Source organism: Asparagus officinalis, chromosome 7 (genome assembly GCF_001876935.1).
Source record: "Asparagus officinalis chromosome 7, Aspof.V1, whole genome shotgun sequence".
NCBI lineage: Eukaryota > Viridiplantae > Streptophyta > Magnoliopsida > Asparagales > Asparagaceae > Asparagus > Asparagus officinalis.
The window spans coordinates 139163228-139170665 of record NC_033800.1 but is presented as its reverse complement, the minus strand read 5'-3'; the positions used below and the strand labels follow the sequence as shown (position 1 = coordinate 139170665).

General features: G+C 40.4%; 1 non-coding gene across 1 annotated transcript; it reads left to right on the top strand.

Annotated features, from left to right (window-relative positions):
- Positions 6991-7063, top strand: TRNAR-CCU. Its single transcript has one exon. It is a non-coding gene; the product is annotated as a tRNA-Arg (tRNA).

The following is a 7438-nucleotide window of genomic DNA, read 5'->3' as shown; positions in this document are numbered from 1 at the left end:
AGCAGAGAAGAGGTGAGGGCACGGCGAGGTGTCAGGCGGCGAACAAATGGTGCACGGCGGAAGCTTGGGTGCAGCGAGCTGTTCGAGCCGAGGGTGCAGGTCCGGGCAGGCGGGGACGAGCGGCGAAGTCTGGTCGGCTCGCCGCACCAGTGAATCGTTTCGCACTGGGGTGGGTCTGAGGAGCAGTGGTATTGTGATTTCTAGGCACGCACCAGTGAATCGTTTCGCACTGGGGCGGGTCTAAGGTACTAGTGAGATATGGTTAACCAGATATCCGATAATGTGAACCTTGACTCTATGTGAGATGTGAACCAGTGACCTGTTATAGGATGGCTAATTGCATGACCTCGTTTCTTGGCTAGGTATGAATTCTTGTGAGAGGTAGTCCAGTTGTTGTTCTTTTCATACATAGATCGGGATTGATATTTAATTATTTACAATTCGAGACATATGGTATATACATGAGGGTTTCCTTGTTTGGATTATTTCGCTCGACGTACTACGTCTCGAGTTGTAGATTTTTAAGTATTAATTCTATCTAGGGGTATGTCCTTGTTACACGGATGATTATGGATTCTTATGATCGTTATACTCTAGTGATGGATTGCATCTGGCTTGTTAGTATTCCAGCTGCATGTTTCTATTTATTATTATTATTATTATTGCTTTGGTCATTCGACCGTTCCTATTTTCTTTGTGGGGTCGGGTCTTGCCGTGCGCTATGCACCTGACGTACACCTGTTTTCTCTGGTGTACGTCAGAATTAGGAGAAGAACAGGTTCAGCTAGGAGATCGCCAGGAGCCGGAAGATCCTCAGCAGGAGTGCCTTGTAGACGGAGCAGAAGAAGGAGTCGAAGCCTATTCTTGATGGTTCCACTTTACTTTTGTAGTTCATTCTTTTTCTATTGATCGATGTATTTTTGTATCTCTCCAGTATTCTTTTGTTCAGTTTTGTATAAGGGCATGTTGACCCGAATTTTATGTCTCGGATGTTATCCCATTTGTGATATGATATTTCTTTATTCTGAGTTGTCTATTATATTCTTGCTGATTGTGATCGGGGACCTGTGACTTCGTATTGTTTTATTTCCAGACGCTTAGCGTATTAGATTGAGAAGACGGGGTCTAGCACTTATCTCTTCTCAGTCTAATACGTCGCGGGCTTGCTCGCGTCCCGATTCCCCGGTATTTTGGGAAGCGGGGCGTGACAATAACCCTGACACCAACACATTCTTCACCAAGAATGGAGAGCTCGGATTACCATTACACGAAATGATGAAGGTTTCCGGTTTACCCATAGGTGATGTCCCTTATCAAGAATTCTTTCCCACTACCAATCAGCTAAATAAGATGAAAAATCGATCAACCGTGACCCATGACACTCTATAGGAACTGACTTGTCATTATTACATAGCCATGGCTGAGATGGATACTAAAGCTAGGAAGAAATCTCCCCAGATCAGCTTAAAACAATTCGCCGATTATCTGTTCAAGAACCTGGATGATGGATCAGAAGAGGTACGTGGATTATCTCCTTTGAGTCTGGGTGAAATCAATCGGCTGTTGGAGAAAACGAACGCACAATCTTACACTTCTCATTCAGAAGACGGGTTTCCGTATGGTACTAAATTCCGCTCTTATCTGTTTCAAGCTGGTGTCCCAATTCATTCCACCACCCTACTGGCTGGCTTTCTGGCCTTATGGTTGAAGAGGTGTGTAGTTCTCCACCAGTCCTCTGATGCTATGCCAATGGAAGTGTTGTATCCAGCCGTCCAATTGGCTACAGGTCGCAAATTATCCTTGCTTCCTGCTATGGGGGCGGCTATTCACAGTGGATTACGGTAATTAGTTTCTGTATTCACACAAGAGAAAAAGAAACCTTCTGCCAGTATATCCGCTCTGAAGCTAGAATTACCCTACACTTATTTGATGACATGGTTGGTTCTTCACCGGCCAGATTTAATGGAGGCTCCTGAGACAGTGGATCCTAGTCTTCCTCTTTTACAGACCCTTGAGGGTTGCAAATGGGTCAAACATCGATGGCCGGACATAACGAGGCAGTTAAAAATTCACAAGTGTTGGGAATTCTTCCCCTGCTTCCCTCGATTCTCCGGTACGTACAATACGACTTTATTAGATGCTGAAGACCCAAGGCAGAATCGTACCATCTTGGACGTCGGGTGTTTCCGATGGTTGATGAACATTCGACCTGGATATCTATTGTTCCGGGTAAGAGATGTTTGTCACATTGAGCCCTATCTTCCATGTCGATTTGCTCGTCAATTCGGCTATGACCAAATATATATCGGCAATCTGAATCGTCACCTTAGTTTTCGAGGTGGACTGATAATCATATTTGTATTACAATTTTATATCCTCATTATCTATTTTACATGAATAAATATACTATTAATAATTGTTGTTAGATTAGTTTGCACATAAATGAATGGAAATATAAATAACAGTCTAATACGTCGCGGGCTTGCTCGCGTCCCGATTCCCTGGTATTTTGGGAAGCGGGGCGTGACAGAATTGAAAGCGTATTATCTTAATCTCGAAAATGCACTAAAACATGATGAACATTTAGATATTAATGGACTTGATTTGTTTTCAGAATTGAGAGTGCTTAGGGAAATTTTAAAAATAGAGATTAATAGTCCAATTGAAGTGTTGAACTATATAAAGTGGTTAGATTATTTTCTAAATACTTGTATTGCTTATCGTGTACTATTGACTATACTCGTAACAGTTGCTTCCGCTGAAAGAAGTTTTTCAAAATTAAAATTACTAAAATCTTATTTAAGATCGACCGTGTTACAAGATATTGAAAATAATATGTAATTTTGCCGCTCAAAAGGTAAAAAGAATGAGATAAAATGTATTATGAGTTGTATCACTTAGGCCTCATCCAATATTCCGCCTTGGGCCCCAAAATTCCTAGGTACGGCCCTGCGGTCACATCCGGTCCATGTGTTGGACAACGGTCACATCCGGTCCATGCGTTGGACAACGGTCACATCCGGTCCATACGTTGGACAACGGTTATATTTAGTTCATGAGTTAGACGTTTACTTCACGCAGTCTATGGGTTGGACGTTTAATTTATATAGTCTATGTTTTGGACACTTAATTATTTTCTGACATGTCACTCATGTGAGTTTGACATGACACTTATGTAGATTTTGATATGATATTCATGTAAGTAATAACATGATACTCATGTTGGCTATGTCACAGCACTGTATTAATGCTCTGGTGTTTTGTCGTATTTCTTTTATTATTGTTACTGTACTAGAATCTCGGGTTTGGTGTTTAGAGATTTGCAATTTGAGATACAAGGTATATACATGAGGGTTTCCTTGTTTGGATTATTTCGCTCGACGTACCTATGCTCGTGTTGTAAATTTCTAAATACTAAAACCCTCTTTAGTAAGATTAATGATTTTTGATCTATTATATATTAACTGTATTTTTCCCATGGGGTTGGTTGTGATGTTGCTCGCTAGCTCTTTAACGCTCGTTGTTCCTCCCCCTTTCAGGTAACGAGCCAGGAGCCCGGAGAGTCGCAGGTTGATGGCGATGCATTTTAGCTTCAGCTGTCTAGATAGTTATATGTTTTATTTGGGGCTCCATTTTAGATTTTCTTTTGTGTAGACATTTGAGAGTCTTGTTCTAGAAGTTGTAAAGGCTGTGTGCCTTATTTCCCCTTGTCAGACATTTGTATTTGAGACTTATTGAGCATTCCAGTTATCTATCCAGACAGTATTTCTATATGTTGGATGATGAGATATTTATGTGATTTTATTTCATCAGTATTTCTTGTGTTGTCTTTCACTTGCTTTTGTACCTACACCTGTTGTTGATTCTACTAGATAGATGTTGATTATGATGGTGAAACATGTTATTGCACGGTGTGGTGCATGGCAGGTTTGACATTCTTGGTTTCACCTTGGACTGCAGCCTTGTGTGAACCCAAGGGCGTCACAAGTTAGAACTAACATGGGGCGGGCTAGAACTAACATTGGGCGAATTAGAACTAACATGAGGCAAAATAGAACTAACATGGGGCAAGTTAGAACTAACTTGAGAGCCAAAGAGCCTAGAACTAAGATGAATTAGAGCTAGAACTAGCTAGAAATAACATGGGGCGTGCTAGAACTAACATGGGGCGTGTTAGAACTAACATAGGGCAAATTAGAACTAACTTGAGAGCCCAAAAGCCTAGAACTAACTTGAGAAAAAGCTCCTCCCACCTCCGGAGGAGCCCACCGAGACACCCCGACGACCCCGACAACCTTCTCCCACCTTCGGCTAGCCTGGACAGCGGAGAAAAGCTCCAAACAGCGAAGAACAAACCCGAACAGTGAGAAATTGTACTGCAGAAAACTGCAGTTTTGTGCCGAATTCGCACGCACTTTCCGATCACCTCCAATCTCCGTTTTCGCCGATTTCTTCTTTGTTGACTAGCCCTACATGTTGTTTATCATCTCCAATTTGTATTACGCTCTAACTCAGTCTCTATCTCTCTCGGTAACATCCGAAACATCGCTCGACAGCAGTAGCGAGCATAAAATAGCAGCGTCGTGCCGACTTCGTGAGCGTATTCCGGCCACCCCCGGTCTCCGTATTCACCACCGTCTTCGCCGGTGTGTAGCCCTTTATATTTTCTATCACACGGTATCTTCCTTTCACTTGGGCTTATTTTCTATCTCTTGTTATATCGCTTCGAATATTATTAGTTCTAACTTGCCCAACTAGCTAGAACTAACATGAGACGAGCTAGAACTAACATGAGGCGGGCTAGAACTAACATGGGGGCAAGTTAGAACTAACATAGGGCAAATTAGAACTAACATGGGGCGAATTAAAACTAACATGGGGCAAATTAGAACTAACTTGAGAGCCCAAGAGCCTAGAACTAAGATGAATTAGAGCTAGAACTAGCTAGAACTAACATGTGGCGTTTTAGAACTAACATGAGACGTGTTAGAACTAACATGGGGCAAATTAGAACTAACTTGAGAGCCCAAGAACTTGGAACTAACTTGAGAAAAAACTCCTCCCACCTCCGGCGGAGCCCACCGAGACACCCCGACGACCCCGACAACCTCCTCCCACCTTCGGCAAGCATGGACAGCGGCAAAAAGCTCCGAACAACGAAGAACAAACCCGAAAGGCGAGAAATTGCACTGCAGAAAACTGCAGTTTTGTGCCGACTTCACACGTACTTTCTGATCACCTCCAATCTCTGTTTCCGCCGATTTCTTCTTTTGTGACTAGCCCTACATGTTGCATATCACCTTCAATTTGTATCACGTTCTAACTCAGTCTCTATCTCTCTCGGTAACGTCCGAAACATCGCTTTACGGCAGCAGCGAGCAGAAAATAGCAGCGCCGTGCCGACTTTGCGCGCGCCGAAACATCGCTTTACGGCAGCAGCGAGCAGAAAATAGCAGCGCCGTGCCGACTTTGCGCGCGTTTTCCGGCCGCCTCCGGTCTCCGTTTTCACCACCGTCTTCGCCGGTGTGTAGCCATTTATATTGTCTATCACACGGTATATTCCTTTCACTTGGGCTCATTTTCTATCTCTCGTTATATCGTTTCGAATATTGTTAGTTCTAACTTGCTCAATTAGCTAGAACTAACATAGGGAGATGAGAGAGCTGGGTTTGAGGGATTGAAGAGATGAGATAAGGTTATTTTGGGGTTTTACCTTAGCTGGCATGTAATAATTGCTAAAAAAAGGCTGCAGTACAAAATGTCACACTTCAAGGGGCTGAATCACATGAGGGAAACTAAGAGGGGCTGCAGCACATGAAGTTTCTGTTTTTGGGGCCTGGACATATTTTTCCCAAAATTTTAACTATAAAAATCACCTGAAATTACAATTAGTCCCAAATAATCTGAAAACTATAGAAGTTCATTAAAAATTCAAATTTAAAAAAAATACTTTGCAGAATCCTAAATTTACAAAACAGCCTAAAAATTATGAATATTATGATAAAACCCTAAAATCTAAAAATTACCAACAATCCCTAGAATAGTTTTTGGGCTTTGTTTGTACTTTTCAGATTTTAGAGTATTTTTTTTAAATTTTCGAAAATATCAAGGTTTTGTTAATTTTGAATTTTTAGGGGCATTTGTAACTTTCAGGGGTTATTTATAATTTTTTTTACAAATTAGGGTGTTTTTTTTTGTAATTGTTGAATTTAGTTGAAGGTGGTTTTTAATTATAAATTTCAAGCTTTTAAGGGGATTATTTGTAATTTTAAAAAATTACTGAAAAATATGATGCGTTACCGTGGGCGTCCTAGTTAAAATTTTGATGATTGCTTCACGAAAGGACCACATTGACCAAGAAAAGGAGAAAAATAGGAAAATTGATGCTCCGGGAGGCAAATTAGAACTTCAACAATACTTTAACAGGGATTTAGTCAGTTTGTCCATTATTATTATTTTATTAAAAGTTCTACCTCTTGAATTCTATACAACGTTATTCACCTGCTAGGTATCGAAATTCCATAGAAGTAAGACTATTTATACTGTCGGTCAAGCTGTAAAACAAAAACAAATTCACCCTCAAAAGTTGAACGATTCCCGAGAGTCTCGGGAAAAGAAGAAAGCTTGCATTGGGTAGCTAGTAGTCAGTGTAAAACCTAGTAAGATCTCTATGACTATGAAAATCAGTTGACGCCAAAAATTAGAGATAAAGGCTTAATACAATTAAAATGTCGGTTTTTCTATAGAGTGTCTATGGACACTCTATAAGAGAGGAGAGAGATAGAGAGAAATGAATTATGCACAGAAATTAATGCAAATCAGGAGGGGCTCGTGAGCTATTCATTTTTCTCTATCTCGAGCTATTCATTTCTCTCTATCTCTTTCCTCTTTATAGAGTGCCCATGGGCACTCTATAGAAAAAACCCTTAAAATGTGACCAAGAGAAAATGATATTGTTAATAAAATTATAAGCATATGTAAGAAACGAAAGCGCCTGTAGCTCAGTGGATAGAGCGTCCGTTTCCTAAGCGGAAGGTCATAGGTTCGACCCCTATCTGGCGCGTTATAATTTTTTTTCTAATTTGTACATATCAATATTAGCATTGTATGGGACATCTTTTTTAAAAATTTCGAATACTCCAAAAAGGCTCTACATAGTCTTTGAGCATTATCATATTATTGTGTTAGTTCAGGAGGGTTTACGTCCATCCCTAGCTTAATTAATATCTAAACTTTACACATCCATTGTAAAAATTTAAAACAATTTGAGCATTATTCTTGCAATAAAAAAATCATGACCTGTCAAGCCATCTAGGGCCACTATGGATTAAGCTATATTAACTTAGATTAGATTCTTAATTAGAAAACTTGAAAACTTTGAATTCTGCTGTGCATAAAAATATTTATATATGATCAAGCTAGTGATATTGAATACTCT